This window comes from Rhipicephalus sanguineus, chromosome 4, assembly GCF_013339695.2.
Source record: "Rhipicephalus sanguineus isolate Rsan-2018 chromosome 4, BIME_Rsan_1.4, whole genome shotgun sequence".
Lineage (NCBI taxonomy): Eukaryota > Metazoa > Arthropoda > Arachnida > Ixodida > Ixodidae > Rhipicephalus > Rhipicephalus sanguineus.
Window position 1 is genome coordinate 137,591,005 of NC_051179.1, and position 23,540 is coordinate 137,614,544.

Consider the following 23,540-nt stretch of genomic DNA (forward strand, 5'->3'; position numbering starts at 1 on the left):
ACTCAGCCCCTTTGCAGGAGCCGGGAAAAGGCGGTGAGTGTCGCGATAATACGCGAGAATTTCTTTGAACCGCAGCAGCGGCGTATTGGCCTCCGAGTCATAAGAGCCAGGGTGAGGAGCCCGGTGGGTAAGCGCTCGGGCGGCCGCGTCAGCGGCCTCATTACCTCGTAAGCCCTGATGGCCTGGAGCCCATATATTCGTTTTGGGGTCGGATCAATGGCAGCCCGTTTCAGAATTTGGCCGGCTAAGGGGGATATCTCTCCTGCCAAGTAGTGAGCACATGCCTTACGGGAGTCCGTGATGATACTTTCGAATTGGGATCCGCGGCAGCAAGCGCTATCGCTACTTCCTCAGCTCGCTCTGAATTTTGTGCTCGGAAGGAGAGCCCATTTACGTGTTTTTCCTGGTGAATTACAGAGGCCGTGTAAAATCCCTTGGGCGAAGGCCCTGCTATGTCCACGTAGAATACACCAGGTCGGGAGCCGTGTTGGTCTTTCAAGCGTCCGAGCCCGCGCTTGTCGTCTGCTTTCGTGCGTGTGCATATCCATGTTACTGGGAGCGGAGAGACCGAGAGCATATGGCGCCACAGTTCCGGAATACGCTCCGCCTCCTCTGCAGGGCAAACGTGTTGGATCTGTAATCGGTTTAGCAGGCGGCGCCCGGGGGCCGTCTGCATGAGCCGAGTATATTGATTCACAAGGTGGGCCTCCCGCAACTCCTGGTAGGAGTTGAGCACACCAACGCTCTGAGTTTGGCGTTGGAGGTGGCCACAGGGAGATCCAGAGCTCGCTTAGTCGCCTTACGGATGATGGCATCTATTCTTTCGTCTTCGTGCTTGTTAGTGCGAAGGTATGGGACGGCATAGAGTATCCGGCTAGTCACGAAGGCTATGGGCGAGCCGAAGCGCGTCCCTGCCCCGCAGACCGCCCCGCTTGTTGGAAACGCGGTGGATCATGCGCCCTACCTGTTCGCATACTCTTCGAAGTTTCGCAATAGTGGAGTCCGGTCTGAGTCTGTGGTGAATGAACAGGCCCAGAATCCAAAGCTCCTCCACCTCTCTGATGGGAACCCCGGACAGAGAGACGTGTATGGCTGATTTATCTCTTGGTTTCGCTCTAACATGCAGAAGCTCTGATTTGGTTGGAGCACACTGGAGTCCACAATCGTTGGCATACGCCTCGACTATGGATGCGGCCCGCTGAAGGCGTTCCTGCATTTCGCCAATGCTCCCTTCGGTGGTCCAGATTGTAATGTCATCGGCATATACTGCGTGTTGAATGCCTTCCACCCGGGCCAATTCATTTGGGAGGCGCATCATAGCAATGTTGAACAGGAGCGGTGATAACACAGCTCCCTGAGGGGTACCCCGTGTTCCCATAATGTACGGGCCATATTCCTCGTCCTCGATCCGAAGAAGAGCCTGGCGCTTAGAGAGGAAATCGCTGATGTATGCAAAGGTCCTAGCCCCGCAATCGTGGAACTCAAGTTAGCCAGGATGCTACCGTGTTTAACATTGTCGAAAGCCCCCTTCAGATCAAGGGCGAGGATGGCTTTGTCATTGTGCTGCATAGTTGTGGGTCGTATGATGGCCCTGTGCAGCTGGAGAAGGACGTCCTGTGCAGACATGTGTGGGCGAACCCAAACATGGTGTCTGCAAAACAAGCCCTTGCCCTCCAGATATGGAGAGAGGCGATCCCGTACCATCGTCTCCATAAGCTTGCCCGTGCACGAGGTCAGTGATATGGGCCTCAGATTATCCGTATTCACGGCCTTGCCTGCTTTGGGGATAAAAGTCACAAGTGATGTCTTCCATTCGGGAGGTAGCGGACGTCCGTCCCAGATCTGGTTAATATATGCTAATAAATGGAGGTAGGCTGTGTCAGGGAGGTTTGCCAACAGTTTCACTGTTATGCGGTCCCTCCCTGGAGCCGTACCTCGGCGCATTTTAGCTAAGGCAGCTTTAAGGTCATGCAACTGAAAATGGGCATCGAGTTGGTGGTTAGGCTTACCAGAGTACGTGTACGCCGGCCCAGTCGGGTCCTCCGTGCGACAGAGATATCTATCGCACAGAGCATCCGCAAGCTGTGCCGACGTGCCTTGGTACCCATGCAGAGCTCGCCGGAGTTGCTTTTGCGTCTCCCCTCTCGTTTGAGAGGAGCCTTCAGTATGTGCGTGTGAACTACTTATTGTGTAGATTTTGCAAACTTTTACTACAATTTCATTTTCTCATCATAATAGCACCTTCTGCTTTTCAGATACCGTTTTTATGGTGCTCACGCTGAACAGGAGCGACAGCATAGCAAGTGACAAGTCTGATGCCTCGAGCCGTCACCACTTTTTGATTTATTCTTTATCGTAAGGAATAAAGATTGAAACATGCTGCCGATTTCTGCAGTTTATTTTGCACCATATGACACTATGCACATCAGTCACACATTTTAGTTGGCTATACTCATACAAGCATGTAAATGAGGAATACCTAAACTTCTTAATTGGAAATCACAGACCATCTTTTCGCGCTTTCTATATTACTTTGCTGCGAAAGGTGTGTTGTTTTGACGAGTTTTATTAAAATAATGCTAAAATTGAACTATTTTTTTTTTCAGTCGCTGGGCAGAACGGCAGGTAATATTGGACTTGCTTAAAATGAATAATTCACTAATTTCAACAGTAGTCGCGCAAAAGTAGAGCAAGGGTCAAATGAGTAGCTTAAAATAGTTATGCAGTCGCTTGACGCTTCGGTGTGGTCACTTGACCCCCGTAGGAGTGTTACGGGCAAGAGTCGTCTTACTCCCTATAAGTGGTAACGTGATCCTTCGGATAAGAGTCCTCCCACTCTGCCTAGAGGGTCAGGGAACTCTCCTAGAGCGCGCCGACACTGACCCCCCAAGAGAGTCACCGTGACTCTTTAAAGAGCGTCCTATACGTGGCAAGTCAGAACTCTCCGAAAAGAGTCACGTATACGCGTTTTTTTCTTAGAGTGTAGTTTGCTGCGCATGCCTGTGTCTACATATTTCGTTGCACTGTCTTGAATAAACAGTCGAAAGTTTGCGCTCCCCTGAACCCCTTCCCTCGTTATTTCCTTGCGCAAAAACAGCCATACATTTGTGGCTTGTACAGATAGAATCACACTTGTCTAGAGCAGTCGAGCGGCCGGCTGCGGGCTGCAACAGCGCCGCGTACTGGCAGTCGCCGGGTTAGAGATATGTTGTACGCAAGCGACAAAAGCCTGCACGCGCCATGTGCACTTGCGGCCTATCTGCGTTGTCAACCTGTAAATTTGATCATTAGAGATAGACTGTTATCTGAGTTTCTTTTTCTTCTCCTTTTTTGTTTTTTGCTCGCTGCCGCTTGTGGAACAATCGCTGCCCGTGATAAGCGTGAATGTGCACCGGAATGCATGCACTAGCTCTGAGAACTACACTGTGATGTTGTGTTTGGGTTCAGGATTCGCTCCAGAAAGAATGACGCAGCACGCAGGTGGACAAGCACACGTAAGACATTTTTACACACACGAAAGGACTCAACGAATTAAGAGAACAGTTACATATGCGACGTGATGGCTGCTACGAGAAATAGTCAACCAGTGGCGTACAGTTTGGTGTCGGGGCCGATGGGGTTGCCGAGTCGAAGGCGTCGTGCGTAGACCATCTGTCGATGCCGTAGCTCGGTGCTTCGTCTGCGCGCGGGAGGTCACGGAGGTCTACTCCGCGGCCGTTGATGCCGGAACTCTACGCCCGAGGGACCCGCTCCACGGTTGACGCCCTCGGCTCATGCGTGCTCGTGGGCCGAACCCTGAGGGTGCCCGCCTGCACACGGTGTCGACGCTTGGCCCGGCCTCGTACACGGTCCCTGGCTCGATCTTCCCGTAGCGGAACAGGCGGAAGCGCTCGGGTAAGTCGAGGCAGCAGGAGGTAGGGCTGAGGTTTCTCCCATGGACCGGACGCCCAGCGAAGGAGATCCCAGCCTTGGAATGCGACTCTCGCGCACGGCCCACGCACTGGTCACGCTGCCTCGAGGCACGCCGCGCACACGATCGCCGTCCTCTTCGCCAGCACACGGCACATACGCGGTTCGCCCCCGCACGGCGCACACATTCAAAGGGCCACAAAAGTCGTTAACACAAGTCGCCACCGCACGGCGCACTGTTTTGTTCTTGCCTATCTTACCGCGCGCACCATATATTATTACAATACCCCCTTTTTCAAGAAAGTTGTTCACAACTATTCTAAAATAAAAGCGCGGGAATAAACAGTTAGTGCACAGCACGCTTTCGAGTTAGTACGGTTCAGGGTGTTGCAACATGTCAAGCACGACTCATGTAGTCCGCTCCTACGTTGTCACAGCCTTTTTATGTACTCAACATAAAAGGAATATTGCAAAAGGAGACTCCATCTCAACACTCTATTGTTGAGGTGTTTGGCAGAATTCAAGTACTGTAAGGGCTGGTGGTCTGACTGCACAATGAACGACTTTCCATACAAGTAAATATGGAACTTCTGTATGGCCCATACAAGTGCGAGGCATTCCCGCTCGATTGTAGAATAGCGGGTCTCCCTGGGCAATAGGTTACGACTAGCGTAAGCTACAGGGTGTAGCACTTGATCGTTTCCCATTTGAAGCAATACCGCACCCAGACTCGTATTTGAGGCGTCTGTGCGAAGTACAAACTCCTTCGAAAGGTCGGGAGCGAGGAGGATGGGCGCATCACCAAGCTTCTCTTTCAGTGCTGCGAATGCTTCTTCTTGAGCTGGGCCCCAAGATACATTGTGACATTGTCCTTTTCTTGTGAGGTCTGTCAATGGCGTTGTTAGTTCGGCGTAGTTCGGTATGAACTTCCGGTAATAGCCAGTCAAGCCCAGGAATGACTGTACTGCCTTCTTGCTTGTAGGACGTTTAGCTGCCAGAATCTTCTCCAGGGTTTTGAGAAGGGGTTCGACTGTAGCCTTCTCGATGCGATGTCCCAGAAACACTATGCTGCTTTCTCCTATTTCGCATTTCGTTGGCTTGATCGTGAGATTGGCTTGTTTGATTCGATCAAACACTTTTCTGAGGGTGTCTACGTGTTCTTGCCATGTGTCGGTAGCAATGACAACGTCGTCGAAGTAATGGTGAACATTTTCGACACCACCCAGTACATTTCTCATCAGGCGCGCAAATACGGCCGGCGCCGTCTTGATACCAAAAGGCATGTAAATAAAGTGGTAGAGACCAGACATGCTGGAGAAAGCAGTTTTCTCACGGCTTTCTGTTGACATCGGTACTTGCCAATATCCTTTCGTAAAGTCAAATTTGGAAAAAATCCGGTTTTGACCAACAAGCGCAAGCACGACATCAATGCGTGGTATTGGCTCGCAATCTGGGATGAGTATCTTGTTTAGCTCCCTGAAATCGATGCAGAGCCGAAGCGTGTTGTCTGGTTTCTTCACGACAACAATGGGTGCGTGGTACGGCGACTTAGACTTCTCAATGATACCCAACTTTAGCATCTCTTGCACTTCGTTTTCGACCTTTTCTTGCAAGGCAAATGGTATAGGGTACTGAGGGACGTGCACCGGTTTATCGGATGTAAGACGAAGGGAACACTCTACTAGCGCAGTCTTTCCAGGCAGGTCTGAAAAAATGTCGGCATACTCTTCCAATAAGCATTCCATTTCTTCAACCTGTTCAGCAGTAAGGTCTGTGGAAAGGTTGACATTGGTGCAAAACTGCGTGCGATGCAGGTTCAGTACTGGCATAGGATTCACTTCGTCGTCTTGTCCTTCGGTGATGTTCTCGGTGACCTCTGTGACAACTGACACCTGTTGGGGCTCGCTAGGCTCCCGTTCTTCGTATTTCTTGAGCATATTTATATGGAATATCTTGTTTTTCCCAAAGACGTCAATGACGTAATCCACGTCATTTCTTCGCTCAATTACTGGGAATGGGTCCTTTCCATTGCATTAGAAGTTTGTTGGAGTCAGTAGGCAACAAGATGAGAACTTTGTCGCCTGAACACAATTTTCTAGGACGACTCTTCTTGTCGTAGTATGTTCTTTGCTTGGCGCGAGCTTTCTCTAATTGTTCTTTTGATTCCTTGATGCCCAGCCATGATGTTTTCATGGGCAACTTCTAAAATATTTCGTCGGAACGCCTTTGGAACTACCACCTGCCTAAATGTTCTACCTGTCGCAAGGCGATAACGTCGGTAGAGCAATCCATTTTCTTCCACGAATTCAAAGCTGTGGCCTTTTCCAGATTTAAATTCTCTGTTCACCTTAGCAAAAAGCGATTTCAACTTGGGGTCCTTCTGTTGTCCTTCAATCAGTTGCGCTTTGGTAATGTCACTCGACACAACTTCTGGGACGCACAAGGGACGCATCTTGCTGTGTTTTGGTTGCTGAGCTTTGGCTTTAGCCACGCTTGAAGCCTGTGGAGGGTTCCTGGTCACGTTCGGTTCTTTACACAACTCCTCCTCTTCCTCAGTCGCAACTGCTCGCTCCCAGTCAGAATCAGGATCGTATGGTCCTCTGACGCCTGGAAGGTTTCCTAAAACCACGTCGTACAGTGGGTGGTTCATACAAGCCACTTTTATGTTGCCTGAAAAGTAAGGCGTTTTCACTTGTACGATGGCTTCGGGGAGGCGACTACTTGAACCATCAAGCAAAACGACATTGCTTGTTTTGCCCGTCAAGCACTCCTCAGGAACTAACTCTCGCCTGACAATTGCTGTGTTGCAGCCTGTGTCCCGAAGCACGCGAACCTTTCGTCCTAGCAATCGCCCTTCGACTACTGGCATCCCGTCGCTTAGGAAAGGTACAGCGGGTTTCCTGCTCTCGTCGTTGTTACTGGAGCGGCTAGTTTGCTTTCGTGGGCACTTTGCTGTTTTGCCCTGACGAGGTCCAGTCGGTTGTGCTTCTGTGAATGCACAGGACGAAGTCGTTTTGTTGTCTGAGCGCTGACCTCTGCAGTTTTCAGCTGTGTGTCCCGGTTTGCCGCACAATTTGCACTTTACCATTTGTTTAGGTTTCTCACCGAAATCCTTCCCGGTATCGGGACCTTTTCCAATGTTTGGCAAATTTTGTGCTTCGAGGAAGCGATCAGTTAGCTTAGCAAGCTCGTCAAGTGATTTGCCCTCTCGCTCCTTCAAGAAGATAACTAGTTTCGGTTGGCAACAGCGTAGGAATTGCTCGGAGATTATATGATCACGTAGCCCTTCGTACGTTTTCGACACGTTGGCCATGTCGATCCAATGATCAAAATAACTCGCAATTCTCACAGCTAACTGCGTTCCAGTTTCGCCATCCGCAGCTCTTGCCTTGCGAAACTTGTCTTGGTAACCCTGCGCAGTAAATTGGAACCTCTGCAGCAAGGCTTTCTTCACCTTCTGGTAGTCCAATGAATCGGCGGCAGTCATTCTACCGATCACTGTTAAGGCTTCGCCCGTGAGGCACATGCTCACAGCAAGGGCCCATTTCTCTTGCGGCCAGTCCTGACCGGTTGCTACTCGCTCAAATCTCTGCAAGTACGCTTGCAAGTCGTCGCGTTTTTCATCGAAGAGAGGAAGTAGTTTCTGTGGATTAAGCGGTGATGAAGTGCTGGGTACAGGCAGAACGTCATTAGCTGTGGCAGGTACATTCCGAGCTCCTTCCTGAAGCTGTAGCTTTAGCTGGAGGATCTCACGCTGCCTCTCATCAGCTAAGCGCGCTATCTCCGCAGCTTCCTTCAGTGCCTCTCGTTCCGCAGCTCTCTCATCCCTTTGCTTTGCCTGCTGAGCCTCGATCCACCTGCTCAGTTCTGCACCTGTCAGCCCCAGTTGAATGCCTATAGCGGTAAGCTTTTCTAAGTCCATGTTCGAGTCCGAACGTGTGCTGGTACACGAGCGAAACTGCTTTCTTTCACTGTTACTGAGCGAATCCTGGCAGGCTCGCCAGTTTGTGATGTTGTGTTTGGGTTCAGGATTCGCTGCAGAAAGAATGACGCAGCACGCAGGTGGACAAGCACACGTAAGACATTTTTACACACACGAAAGGACTCAACGAATTAAGAGAACAGTTACATATGCGACGTGATGGCTGCTACGAGAAATAGTCAACCAGTGGCGTACAGTTTGGTGTCGGGGCCGATGGGGTTGCCGAGTCGAAGGCGTCGTGCGTAGACCATCTGTCGATGCCGTAGCTCGGTGCTTCGTCTGCGCGCGGGAGGTCACGGAGGTCTACTCCGCGGCCGTTGATGCCGGAACTCTACGCCCGAGGGACCCGCTCCACGGTTGACGCCCTCGGCTCATGCGTGCTCGTGGGCCGAACCCTGAGGGTGCCCGCCTGCACACGGTGTCGACACTTGGCCCGGCCTCGTACACGGTCCCTGGCTCGATCTTCCAGTAGCGGAACAGGCGGAAGCGCTCGGGTAAGTCGAGGCAGCAGGAGGTAGGGCTAAGGTTTCTCCCATGGACCGGACGCCCAGCGAAGGAGATCCCAGCCTTGGAATTCGACTCTCGCGCACGGCCCACGCACTGGTCACGCTGCCTCGAGGCACGCCGCGCACACGATCGCCGTCCTCTTCGCCACCGCACGGCACATAAGCGGTTCGCCCCCGCACGGCGCACACATTCAAAGGGCCACAAAAGTCGTTAACACAAGTCGCCACCGCACGGCGCACTGTTTTGTTCTTGCCTATCTTACCGCGCGCACCATATATTATTACATACACATGATTCAAGATAAAAAATGGCAATGATTCATCGGCCTCTTGGTGAATGGTGACGTCAACGCCAATTAGCACATGAAGTGCTAGACGCAGACGACGACTGACGCGAAGTAAAACCATAGTCCCTCAATACTTTTTATTGGTCACGAAACTTCCCCGTCACTCTATGGGAAAGCTTTGTGTGTCGCCAACTTTGACCGCGGAGCGGCGCCACCAGTGTTAGGGGGGCACCCGCGGCATCGTCGAAGCAGTCAACTGTCAGCGAGGCGACGGCGTGGTGCGTGTGCTTTTGTGCGTCGTGCCGTATCGCGTGTGTGCGGTGCTTTCTGTGCGTCTTTTCGTATTCAAATGTGACAAACAGTTAGCGGCAGCATGACGAACGATGCAGACGAAGTCCTGCGTGCCGCACGGTCGCTCCGGCGAACAAGGCGTTCGTCGAGGCCAGCGCGGCGACGGCGTGCTGTGTTCGCTTTGTTTGCGTCGTTTTATCGTGTGTATGCGGTGCTGTGTGTGCCTGTAACCATTTTCGTATGCGACAGTTAGCGGCAGCTTCACGAACGATGACAAAGACATGCCCTGTGCCGCACTGTCGCTCCGGCTAGAGAGGAACCGCTGACAAAGTATCGTTGTTGGTGTTCCCCAGCGACCCCGAAAGCCCTGAGCAGTGGATGCGGGCTATACCACCGTAAAGTAACGGGCACATCCTCGTTCAGTTCACGAAACGTTCCAGTATATGCGAAAAACATTTCTATAACGAGGACATTAATCGCGAAGACGAATGTGTTATAGAAGGCACCTTTGTTAGGTTGCCGCGCAAAAGAGCGGAGCTGAGGGCCGGCGCTATACCTCGATTATTTGAAGGTCTCCCGACTTGTCCAAAAAGAAGTCGGCACCTCGGCAGTTGCCACACATGCAGCCGGTCAAGCGTCGTTGGGAGTCTTCGGAGGATTCCAGTGGGGAAAATGCTGCGCAGAGGATCCGCGTGGACGTCTCCGACGAATTGGATGCAGTAAATGACGGTAAATATTGCAGTTTTACGCGGCTTGCTCTTTTGTGTACTTCGGCACGCTGATTATAACGCAAGTTGAGCAAACTTGATGGATTTTGTAAACCTTTGTGTTTTTCCCCTTGTTGTGCAGAAAGTATGCCAACGGTAAACAAGGCTGAGGACAAAGCTTGCCAAACAGAGGAGGCTGTGTGCAACGCTTCGGAACAGTTGTTCGTGCTGCTAAGTTCTTCACTGCCTGCTTTCAGTTTTTGTTTTCAAAGTAAAATGCTCACAGCCAGCAATTTACTGTTTGTTATGAATATATAGAATAGATGAAGCCCACTGGCTTTCACCTTTTAGTAAGGTGCGAAGAGCAATGAATATTTCCTGTAGATAAAACAGCTGGACAAGACCCCTGTTCAACTTTCGTCCAAGTGAAAGAAGCTGCTGTAGAGCATGGCTGGGAAAATACATTACAGAATCGCTTGGCACTTAGCCGAGTGCGAGGGCTCTTAGACATTTTGCAAGAAAAAAAAAACTACCTCATGTTGCTCTTCAATGTGCCTGTAAATCTAAGCACATATGTTTTGGCGCCTCATCTCCCTGGAATGCGAGCGCTTCACCAAGCATGTTTAGCAGCACACCTTAGCTGCTTAGCCACCGAGGCGGGTAAAAGAGCGTTATCAGGGTTTTCGCTCGTATTATTACAATATTGTTGTGATAGTCACTTCAGAGTTTTGTACGTGCAATCTGCCTGAGACAGAACTTAGCGACGCAAGGGCAATCTACAATTTTTTTCTCTAACGTGGTATTTCCTACGCCGAGCGTCGGTGGCGCACGGAAATGTGCCCTAAAGTAAGGTTTAACTCGGTCATGTATACTCAGAGGAATTTAAGCTAAGTCTTTTTTCAAAGCATGGATAAATCGCCGGGAGAAAGTATCAATGCGTAAGTTGCCCGCGTCAGTACGTTTTTCGGTGAAGAGGCGGGATTCACGCCCGTCGTACGTACGGCTGTGTACTGGCAATGTTGGTCGCGGTTCTTCCGCTGACGTCGGCTACAGCCTCGAGGAAAATAAAAAGCGTCAGAAAGGCATGACCAAGCAGTCTTTGCTAAACAGCGTGTAGGGCGTGGCAGTACGCCGATTTCGCCGCGATCGAAAGGAATAGAACACTGCCGCAACTGAACAGACATTTATGGCCGCTACGCGCAGGTACGAGTACGCTGCCTATGCGCGACGGGTGATGAGTATATAAAAACCCACGGAAATATGTCCGTGAAGCCACCAGAGCGAGTCTCCGCCACGGAAACCTCTTGATGCACGAAAAACGCCGTTTAAGCGGCCGCGATGAAAGCCCCCTTGTCTGCAGTAACGCCCCCTGGCGGGAGGCTCTGTTCCTATACGATAGTTGGCCCGAAGTTTTGTGACCATAAAAAAATCACGCCATATCCACGAAGTGAATGATCATGAGTGGGCGAAGCTCCAGCGGTAATCTGGTAAACCGTCAATCCTAGTAAATTTTGCCCATTCGATCATCATACAAAGACCTGACACACAAACGCGGGGGTCCTCATATATGACGTTAAGCTCTTGGGAACGTTTGTTGTCGGTGTTGCCGTTTTGCCTTTCGAGGGCGAGAGCGCGTTCACGATCGTGAGGAGGAGGAAGGAAATTAAGGAAAGGCAGGGAGGTTAACCAGACGCGCGTCCGGTTTGCTACCCTACGCTGGGGGGAAGGGATGAAGGGATTAAAAGAAAGAAAGAAGAGGGAACAAGGCACTGCCAGGGTACATATGCACCTGTCCATAGAATGCCTAGAAGCGGTCGTTTAAGCCGGTCGATTTTAAAAACAGCAGTAATGCTCGCGTCGCTTTGCTGGCCTGCGATGCGTAGGGCCACGATCCGAAGATCTTCTCTTCGGAAAACGGTCTGTCATCTAACTTGTTCAGCGCATCGCGCAGAACGTTTCGTTCGTTGCCGGGACATTGTGGTATTGTGGGTAACAACCTCGCTGATGATGCTGCTCGGTCCGCTCACGAGGATGCCCAGACAACTCCAATACCCTTGTCGAGGACAGACGCTGCAAAGGGTCTACGCTCGTTCGCTGACACCATGACGCAAACTTGGTTGAGTGACCCCAGTGTCTGGAACCGTCGCCTGCATGAACTAGACCCATCGAGGAAGCTCCAAGTTCCATCGCACCTCCCCCGCCGTGATGCAACTTTACTTTGCACGATCGTTTTCATCCATGGCAGAAAGAGAATGTGTGGTCTGGAACGCGCTTATACTTCATGGTCATCAGCGTCATCGTTATCACTTGTAGTGGGTACATTCCACTATACTGGAACGCGCTTATTCTTCATGGTTATTAGTCGTCATCGTCATGGGACGCGCTTATACTTCATAGTCATCAGCGTCATCGTTATCACGTGTAGTGGGTACATTCCACTATACTGCAACGCAAAGGAGGGACAGGCCCACACCCTGAGGAGCTTCGCCCCTAAATGTATTGAGGGACTGTGGTAAAGCGCATTTTAGGGGCGAAGCTCCTTATAGCGGCACCCGTTCGTCCCTCGTAGCGTAGTATGTAACCAGTCTTACGCTTTGACCTGCAAGGTGGTGCCGGTGGGAGATTTTTCCTGTGCGTTGTTGAACAATAAAAAATTCACAGCGTTAGCTAAAAGCCGACTTCTTCTGTCTCTCATTCCCATTAGCAGCCATTGTTTACCTCCAAGGTAGTGCCTGGTGAGATTTCTCCTGTGCGTGATTAAACAATAAAAATTTTGTTCAAAACGCCGTTGATTGATGAAATAAACCAACGAAAGACGCCAGATGTTTTGTAAAAGCAAAACGAAAGAACGCCAGATGTTTCTAAAGCAAAACGAAAAGACGCCAGCTGCTTAACGAAAGACGCCAGATTTTTCGAAAGCAATGGTTTTCTAAACAATGAAAATTCACAGCGTACATGTAAAATTAAAGTGAGCTGCAAGTCGTCATAACTCATCTAACCTTTAGTATAAACGCGCCCGATCTCACGTCGGTGATGATGTACTGGGCAGAATTCACGGAAGATTCACGGTTTACCGATGAACCTCCGCAGCTTCGCCCACTCATCATCATTCACTCCGTGGATATGCTGTGATTTTTTTCAATGGCTCCACGGCTAACGAAGGAAGAACGGCTAGCGATCGCAATAATGGGACGCACAATCACCCATAGAGCTATTTGTAATGTGACAGGACGCCCAATGGGAACTGTGAGCGGAGTATTAAAGGCGTACTGTGAAACAGCTCGCATCGAATACGCTCCACGTGGTCGCCCTGAAAGGGCCACATCGCCTGAGGAAGACTTACTGATTGTGGCCGCATCAGCAGCAGGCCCCTTTCTAAGTGCGAAGGAGATCAGGGATGAGCTCGGCTTGACAAGTGTCAGCCTGCCAACAATAAGACGGAGGCTCCACGAAGCTGGCATTCACAGCAGGGTTGCGTGCCAAAAGACTCTCCTGGAAGAATGCCACAGAAGGGCTCGTCTTGAATTTGCTTCCACGTGCGAGTGGTGGAATCCCTGTCAACTGGCGCGCCGTTGTCTTCACCGACAAAGCGTCTTTTTGCACCCGGTGGGACGTTCACAGAAGGGTCTGGCGGCCCGAAAGGTGTCGGTATGTTGGCGAAAATTGCTGTAGGTGCTTCTATATCCTTGATGAGCTTGGTTTCTTTTTGTGTGTGTGTTAGGTCTACAAGATCCAGCCGTGAAATTTTGGCTATCAGCAGAACGATATAAAGTGAACCTACAATATTTTGCTTGTATATTTTACTCGCTCGAATGTGGTGAATATACATTTGCAGTTTCCCGTCGACTTTTTATTCTTTCGTCTACGTCTAAGCGTTATGTCTTTTATGGACCCTTATTAACCGCCGACGTGGTGCTCTGTTCTCCGTTTATCAAATTACGTCCGGCCTATTCACATGGCATAAGTCGCAACCTATATACGAAGTAGTCGGACTCGATTCCTTGGAACAAACAGCCAGACAAGCTCCTCACATTAGAATGTGAAAGCCTTAAAGGCATTCGCTTCGGGCTACAGATGTGAAAGCTATACAAACAGCCAGTGCAGTGCAGCCCATAGTGCCACATTCAGTTCGCTTCATCAATGTAAGCATAAACGCCTCGTTTAATGTGCTCGCTGCCGACAGGGTTCTACTAATTTGTGTGTTCGTCACCGTGTTTCGTTAAAGAGGATGTTAACATTTGTGCTGCAGGTTCGATGATCCATACATATGTAAAGTCCGTTCCAGTGGCCGCACATCCATCCATGTGTGGGGTGCGGTCAGCTACACAGGCCTCAGACCACTTCACCGTTCAACAGGCCGAATGACGTCCGATGACTACATGGACATCCTACAATATACATTGGTGCCCTACGTGCTTGATGGGCCATTTCCCGATGGCCTTTTTGGCTTCAACAAGATGGGGCGTCAATGCGCACTGCCAAGCGCGTCAAAGAATTGCTTGATAACCTAGGCGTCTCCAAATTTGAAGCCCGGACCTCAACATAATTGAGAATGTTTGGGGCCTAATGAAAAAACAAAATGAGCAGAAGGACCGGGTTACCGAATGCTACAGCTGACGAACTCTGCGCAGCTATTCAAGAGGAGTGGGATCGAATTCGGCAGCTTCCACCTTGCGTGAATTCGCTCTATGATTCGCTACCTAGGGGGATCGCCTATGTGACCAAACGGCGAGGAGGACCGATTGATTATTGAGTGCATGCGTTGCAGTGGTGCACTCATACCTTTATTTTTGCTTCACCAGATTGAATGAACGTGTTATTCTACTTTTGTTTATTTTTTCTCGTAAGGCATTGAATAAATGATGTGTGCCACACCCGCTTGAAACACCACCTCATATATGTCTGCTGAACTATTCATTTCATTCGTTCAAATAGCAGCCCGATACGCTTTCAAGACAGTAAATTGATTACCGTCTTTAATAATGCTACGTTAGCAGAATCTTCACCTAAGGGTGAACTTCGTTTTCCCCATTCAGCCCTCTGAAACTGAAGGATGCTTTCATCAAGTTAGAAGTTCAGTATTTAGAGACGAAAGTACTATCCTGATGACTTCGCGCTATAGAAAAAAGTTAGGATCAGGGCCTTCAGAAAATTGAAATTACTTATTCATAGAAAGTCTACCACAATATCAAATTATGTGTAATGTTAAGCATCTCGCTGCACCATTACACATATCTGTGTTTTGTAAAATGCGCATTTTAGAGCATCCAAAGAGGTCTAATTTCGCTTTTTCGATGAATATCTATTTAAAATTGTTGCAGAGCTTAGTAGTATTATCGAAAAGTTATATTCCCAAGTTGGTGTTCTAATTCAAAGCTCCGTAAGGTACAATATTCACTTTCTTTGTGTCCACATATGCGATAATTTCTAAAAAAAATAAAGAAAAAAATTCGGCATATCCCACGCATTGTGGGAATCGATGTAATGCGAAGCAGCCAGCAAAGAGCTGCATGCATCGCCTTGTTTGTCTTTGAGCCAAATGAAATCATTCATGCCGTGGCATCTAGTCCACCATATATCGCATGTTTGCCATGCACGCATGCATGCACAATCTGGTGTACACCATGCCAATGAAACGCACATTCTGGTATATGAATGCATGACCTGTCGTTTATGTTCATCACGCACTCGTGTCATGCCATACCAATATTGGTATATATCACGTTAACAAAACGGCCGGAAGCGCACCATGACAGTTGCATGTAAATCATACCGTACATGACATGCATAACATGATTCGTATGTTAAGACCTCTCATTTATGTTCGTGATACAGTCACATCGCGCAATACCAATTTTGGTGTGTATCAAAGGAGCGAAATGGCCGCGAGTGCACCATGAGTAGAGCATGTAAATCATGCCATACATGACATGAATATTATGGTTTTTCATGTTACCACCTGTCACTAATATTCATCATACAGTCTCATCGCGCAATACCAGTTTTGGTGTATATCAAGCTATCGAAACGGCCGCGAATGCACCATGAGCGTGGCATGTAAGTCATGACATACATGGCATGCATGTCATAGATTTCATGTTACCACCTGTTATCCATGTTCTTCATACAGTCACATCGCGCAATACCAATTTTGGTGCATATCAATCTAGCGAAACGGCCACGAGTGCGCCACGAGCAAGGCATGTAAATCATCTCGTACATTTCATGCATGTCATGATTATCATGTTACCACCTTTCATTTACGTTCGTCATACAGTGGCGTCGCGCAATACCAATTTTGGTGTATACCAAGCTAGCGAAACGGCCGGGAAGGCACAATGAGCGCGGCATGCAAATCATGACATACATAACCTGCATGTCATGATTTCCATGTTACCACCTCTCATTTACGTTCGTCATGCAGTCGCGTCGCGCAATAACAATTTTGGTGTATGTCAAGCAAGCGAAACGGCATGAGTGCGTCATGAGCATGACATGTAAATCATGTCGTGCATGTCATGCATGTCATGATTTTCATGTTACCACGTCTCATTTACCTTCGTCATACAGTCGCTTCGCGCAATACCAGTTTTGGTGTACATCGAGCTAGCGAAGCGGCCGCGAATGCATCATGAGCGTGGCAATTAAATCATGACATACATGACATGCATGTCATGGTTTTCATCTTACCAACTGTCATTCATGTTCTTCATACAATCACATCGCGCAATACCAATTTTGGTGTATATCAACCTACTGAAACTGCCGCTAGCGCATCATGAGCGTGGCATGTAAATCAGGTCGTACATGACTTGCATGTCATGATTTTCATGCTACCACGTCTCACTTTCGTTCGTCATACTGTCGTGTCGCGTAACACCAATTTTGGTGTATAACACGCAAGCGAAACGGACGCGAATGCACCATGAGCGTGGCATGTAAATCATGACATACATGTCATGGATGCCATGGTTTTCATGCTACCACCTGTTATTCATGTTCTTCATAAAGTCACATCGCACAGTACCAATTTTGGTGTATATCAATCTAGCGAAACGGCCGCGAGTGCGCCATGAGCGTGGCATGTAAATCATGTCATACATGACATGCATATCATGATTTTCATGTTACCACGTGTCAGTTATGTTCGTCATACAGAAATGTCTCGTCATACCAGTTTTCGTATGTATCCCTTCATTTAAACGGCCGCGAGCGCCCCGAGACCATGTCATGTAAATGATGCTTCACATGACATGCGCGTCATGATTTGCATGTTAGGACCTGTCATTATGTTCGTCATGAACTGTTGTCACGCCGTACCAATTTTGGTATATATGAAATTAACGGAACGGCCACAAGAGCACAAAGGCCGTGGAATGTAAATCATGCTGTTCATGACGTGCGTGTCATGATTTTCATCATATGACCTGACATTTATGTTCGTGATAAGGCCATGTTATGACACACCAATTTTCGTGCACATCCGATTAACGAAACGGCCAGGGAGCCCAAAGGCCGAGGAATGTAAATCACGCTGTTCATGACTGTCACAAATTAGCGGGTTATAAAGCGCGCGCGAGGCCGCTTTCAAACTGCTACGAGACAGAACGGCGCGAACCGCTCGCCAAGAAGCGCGAAAAGACGAAAAAAACAAGCATCAAAAGACGCCGGCGCGCCGCATCCTCCTCACCCAATCGAGCCAGGCGCAGACGACGCGATCAAACGCCCGGCAAATCCTAGATGTTTCTGGAAGGAAGGGGGGACGCATCCGTGCGCGATGCCGCCGCGATTCGAACATACGAGAAAGCTCTCGCCCTTTCCCCAGGCTTAGCTGTACTGCACGCAGAAGAAACATCCCGACGCTTCTAGAACCCAGGGGAGAAGGGATAAAAGCGTGCAATCGACGGTAGTACAGTCAGTGAGTGAGGGCGTGCAGTCGAGACAGGAGTGAGTCAGTCGGCCCGGTGATGGTGAAGTTACGCTAAGTGTGGCTTCGTTAGCCAAAGAAGACGTGTTTACGATGGTGTGTGGTCAGTCGCTCGTCGATCTGGAAGAATCCGATGACGACGCCGCGTGAGCCGTGACAAGTCGCGACGACGGTTGAGCTACGACGATCAACGCTGGAGCTGGCGTGAGTGTTTCCTTGAAGAGAAGCATTCGATTACCGTCCAAGTATTGCGGACTGGATACGCCATTGTATATTCAGGACTTTAACGGTCATTGAATAGTTGTAATGCATGCGATTGCATTTGTAGCGTGTGATCTGTTTGTTTAGCTCCCGTTGTGTAACACCATCTGAGTATTATTGTGAAGCTGTAACTGGTACCAGCCGAGTGTGCACGTGTTTGTGTTATTTGTGTTGCCTTAACTGAGAATATATTTCGTTTTCGTTTGTGTTATCGACTCTCGGCTCTGACTCGGTCTTTGGACCACAACCGGCGTTCGCTGGCGCACCAAAGGACCAACTCTAAATTGTCCGCGCTTTCGTGGTGCGTTTTCGGAGGGCCTTGACGCCAGCCCTTAGAATCCGCCCGGCGATTGCCGTCCCCATTAACGGGCAAGTGACAATGACATGCGTGTCATGATTTTCATGATATGACCTGTCATTTATGTTCGTAATAAGGCCATGTTATGACACACCAATTTTGGTGTGCATCCGATTAACGAAACGGCCAGGAGAGCACAAAGTCGTAGGCGCCTAGATAGATAGATAGATAGATAGATAGCAGGGGCGTAGCCAGAAATTTTTTTCGGGGGGGTTTCAACCATACTTTATGTATGTTCGTGCGTGCGTTTGTATGTGTGCGTGTATATATACGCAAGTAAAACTGAAAAATTTCGGGGGGGGGTTTGAACCCCCCCCCCCTTGGCTACGCCCCTGATAGATAGATAGATAGATAGATAGATAGATAGATAGATAGATAGATAGATAGATAGATAGATAGATACGCTCAAAGTCGCAGAAGTTCGCTAAGAAATGCTTTGCATTTAAAAACACGGCTTGGGTTATTGATGCGAGTGCTGGACTGTTCGTCTTTGTGCCTGCTTTCTGCCTGCTACCCAGCGTCGTTCCATAAACACCCTTCCAAGATAAATAACTTCATGCTTTTAATGCGCGTCCCATAAGGTTAAGCTTCTCTTTACTGCTTCTGGCGTTTTACCATTTATTCTATATGTTGCGTTAAGCGTCTTCTCAAGTTGCTGGGCTTCTCCCTAACCTATAAAGGAAAAATGAATAGCTTAAACGATGCCAGCCTTTCAGCTTTACGAATCTATTAGGGGAATCGTGTTTCATTTTTTGCTCTTTTATCAGCTGCGGCGGCGGCTGCACGCGACGAAGCAGGCAGCGAATAAGCGCAGATCCCACCCACCCTCGTTCGTGCAAAAATCTACAGGCCGATAACAGAAGTGGCCGCGAGCAGCCATGCCGCATGCGGGCTTTTGGCGCTTGCATCCAACGTATCTCGAACCCAGCGACTGCCGGTAAGCGGCGCTTTTGCAATCCGCAGCCGGCCGCTCGACTACTCTAGACAAGTGTGATTCTCTCTGTACTTAAGATTTACTATTGCATAAGCCATTCATGCCGGCCCATGAAGACTCGGAGACTGTCATGCTCGTCACTGACCTTTAAGCATCCGCACAATAGGAAAACGATACTTAGCGTTGTTAAGCTCCGCCTTATAAAGCATTCGAGATGCATCGCCATTATCACGCAGGATTCACGGTGGGTGCTGTGCTACGTGGCCTGTGCGGCGAACGCTCGTTGGGCATCCCGATGGTGCTGGAGCTGCCAATGTACGGCACCGTGGCAGCCGAGCAGCGCTTTCCGTTCTGCACCTTCTGCATGCTGTCGAGCCTCTCGACGATGGTGGTCGGCTCCCACATGGCACGGGACTGCTACGGGTGTGGCTGGCTGCCGAAGGCGTTCGACGTGTGCGGCCGCTTCCAGGACACGGGAAGACGGCGCGCCTAGTCCTTTTAGGGGACGAGGGAGGGCACCACTATGTCTGCGCTCACGTCACCGGGTTGCCCGAGCAGCAACGACGCCGAGCAGCCGTCGCACGTGGAGGCCTAACATGTGCTGTCGTCATCCGAGGAACACCCGCAACCTCCGGCTAGCGAAGCCCAAGACCGCACAGCGAGCACGGCCAAAGCGAAGGAACATCCGAAGCGCCAGTCGCGCTTGGAGGCCGATGCCGTGCTGTCGTCCCCTGCGAGTGACGCGGAGCACCCGCCGGCTCCGGTAAGCGAAGCTCAAGGCCATCCAGCAAAGACATCTGAATCTAAGGAACGTCCAAGACGCAGGTCGTCCGCCGCCCCCAGAAGAGGCATGCCTCGAAACGTGATGCCTTCCCTACAAATCTTTGGGAAGACCACGGCGTTGAGGCCGCTGCGAAGGCCGTGAGACATCCGTGATGTGTCGACTTGGGGGGGGGGGGGGGGGGGTTGGTGTCGCTGCTTTTACACCGACGCTGTGGTCGGATTCTCAGTGAAAGTGAGAGAGTGCGGCCACCCCTGGTCGGAATTTTTTGCTTAATTTAATGCTTATCAACCGCGTTGCAATATCGCTTTCGTGAGCTACCAGCTCATTATGAACTACGCTTTTTTATGCATTAGTCCCCTAAATCGCTGGCGCGCGAAATGAAACCTGCGGGTGCTCTACAATATGGTTCAATATAGTTTTTATAGCGTGAGTTGTCAAATGCTGCCAACCTGCCGCTTTAAAAAAAACGCACATGATGTGTCCTTCTACATGTGCCGTTTACGATCTGAACGTGGCCTGCGAGACTGCAACGGAGCGCCGTCACTTTCTTCGCTGTCGCAGCGTGGCATACGTGGCAGCCGTTGTGAATGGTGCGTTGGCAGTTGTGCCCTGACCAGCTGACCAGAATTTGACAGGAATGGCTTACGGTGTCACAGCACAATCTCGCCTGTTCTTGGTATGCCACATCAGTATGTTTAGTGTTAACGCAAATATTAGCATTTAAATGAACGATAAAAAAGGATGCATGCTCGTACGTCAGCATGAGGACAGCTGTTTTTTATTTCATGGGTGGTCAGAACAGCTCGAAAATGTTGATGCGTTTCCTGAGGGAACTGGTTGACCTGCATGTTGCGTGTGAAGATTGCGGGGGTATTTTCTAAGGCAATTTATCACAAACACTCATTATCGTCACTTTCGCGCAAGTATGCTGCTGCTGTGACTGTCAGATTGGGAAGAGAACCGCTGGAGTAGCAGGGGAGGGGGTAGGGTGGTGAAAGCGCGATGGCGTTAAGCCATCGCGCTTTCACTTCATTTTGGAGCAATTCCTGCGTCGGCGTCGGTGTGTTTGGTTGTGAGCGAAAAATAAGCGTTGTCTGTGAGCGAAAATTCGAAATAGATGCAAATACGTTACAAAAATCTTCTGTTTGAGTGGGAATCTAGTTCAGGATTTCTACATGGTAAGGAGGTGTTCTACCACAGAGCGACACAAGGCCGAGATCTTGCGCAATTGTGCAAGGTGAATCTGTGGGCAACGTCAATCTGTGGGCAAATTGAACGGTAGATCTGTTAAACGGCTGTATCTGTTAAAAATTTTGTCGTTAGCCCAAAATCTGGTGTGACTTAGCAGGAGTCCAGACGGGTGGACTACAGTGCTAGTGGTGCATTCTAGCCGGAATGTCAAGCGGAAAAGCAGCGGGCGAATATGGTTTGGAGTGTACCATTCAGTGTCGATTGCGGTCATTCTTACAAAAAAAAGTGTTCAGTGGCTCAACGTATATTTGCCGTATTCCGAACAACGCTCCCGTTATAGAGAATGACGGCCGCGGCGGCCGCATTTTTAATGGAGGCGAGAATGCGAAGGGCACGGGCCAAGTGTCTGCTTGACTTCGTTGCTAAATCCCCGGGAAAGGCGGCTTTCGTCGATGCGGCGCAGTATGTCCGCTCGGACAGCTTTGCGGCCGTGGTTGTTGATCATCGCGGTCGCGTAATCAACTCAGCTTTCGTTAGGAAGGTGTCTGTTCTGCCTCCGTAGCAGAACAGGTAGCGATAGCTCCAGCGATATCTCAGGACCCTTCGCGTCCTGAGATATTCACCGACTCTAGAGCTGCCCTCCGGGCCTTCGCTTCGGGCGTGGTCTCAAGAGAGGCTGCCGCTATTCTCAGTTCGAGGGGTGTAGTAGGCTTTCACACAGTTACCTGGTTCGCGGCCCACATGGGCTCAGGGGTTCATCCAACAGTTCCCAACGTCAGCGAACTTGCCCATAACCGTGCGCGAGAAATCACATGCCGCGGGGGTCCCGGCGCGTTCACGGAGAGCTTCAGGGATCCACTTGGCACCTTCAACGAAGTTACGTCGCACTATCAACTTTCATGGCGGCGATACCCCTTCCTGCATTCCCAGCTTACTAGGCCGCAGTCGTCGGCTCTCCGGATGCTGCAGGCAGGTTCCTTCCCGTCTCGCAGCACGTTTAGTCACTTTGCTGAATGCATAAATCCAGGATGCCCTAGCTGTGGGGCGGTTAATTGAACACTCGCTCACATGCTCTGGCAGTGCCCGGCGTTACTTAGCGCAGAGTTCAGCGCAGAAGAGGACTGGGAGAGGGCTCTTAAAAGGCGTGAGCTCTCGGTCCAGCTGTCGGCAGTCCAGGAGGCCTGCGAACGGGCGGAGGGCCACGGTCTTCCAGTACCGGCGTGGGCGCGGCCAGCAACTACGGCGGACCCCCCTTCGGGGGTTGTCTGATCGGGGTTCTCCAGGACCAAATAAAGTTAATTTCATCATTATCAATGCTTAATGCCCGTGTGCTTAGATTTAGGTGCACTTTAAAGAACCGCAGGTGGTCAAAAGTTCCGGATCCCTCCACCACGGCGTCCTTCATAACCATGTCACGGTTTTTCGACGTTAAACCCCGAAAATAGAGGATATTCATAATCCTATGTGCTCCGGCCACACTGGGCGCGTCCGCCATTTTTCGTTGGGTGCCGCCGCGGAATCATCTGCTAGGGTCTCCACAAAGAGACGCCACGGAGAGGCTGCGCCGCAGTCGTTGGCGGAGCTTTCGGACCAGCAAATGCGGCCGTTTCTTTCGTCGTCCAGAGCCAAACGGTGTGCGGACTCACTGTGCTGCCACAAATTGACAACTCAATATCGGAGCTCTGCGCGCTTAAAAACTCACGAGGCGCACCGCTTCGCAAAGCCGAACTGCGGTGCTCTATAGTGGCGTGTGCTTCCGAGGTGAGGTAGGCCTTTAAGAAAAGTGTTCATTGCAAAGGAGATGTGACTCTCAAACTTCTAAAATAACCCTGCACAATAATACATCTCTGCCGTATTTGGCTCTGCGATTGTAAACACGCGCCAGATATCGAAACCGCGTTGTTTCTGCGCGACCTGTGCAACGCTGTGCTGCGTATCGTGCGTTTCCTATGCATACAAAGAGAGCGACCGGAGTAATGCTCTTTTAATGCGCACCGGTTCTTTTTAATGCCTTGTGGTCGTAATCTATCGCGCGGATTTAGTATTGTCGTTCTCGTTTTCTCGAACGCTCTACGTGTGCGTTTATTGACAATATTGTTGACAATATTAGTGACATTTAGTGACAATATTATTGACAATATTTTAAAATATTGCGCTCTTTGTTTTCGCATGCCTCAGAGGCGGGCATTATCGCGCGCCGCCCGTTATTGCAAACAGCATACGAATGCCTGCTCTGTTCCCACCGCGCCCGCGACCAGCGGAAAGACGAGTGCGATGATCTACCTAGATCTACCTAAAGCCCCTGAAACTTTAGATCTGTCGAACCAACTGCTCCATCTACTTTACGACTCCGTAGCTCTTAGCTCCGTGTTCGCAGCGCACGCTGACCGAGGAAAGCAAAAG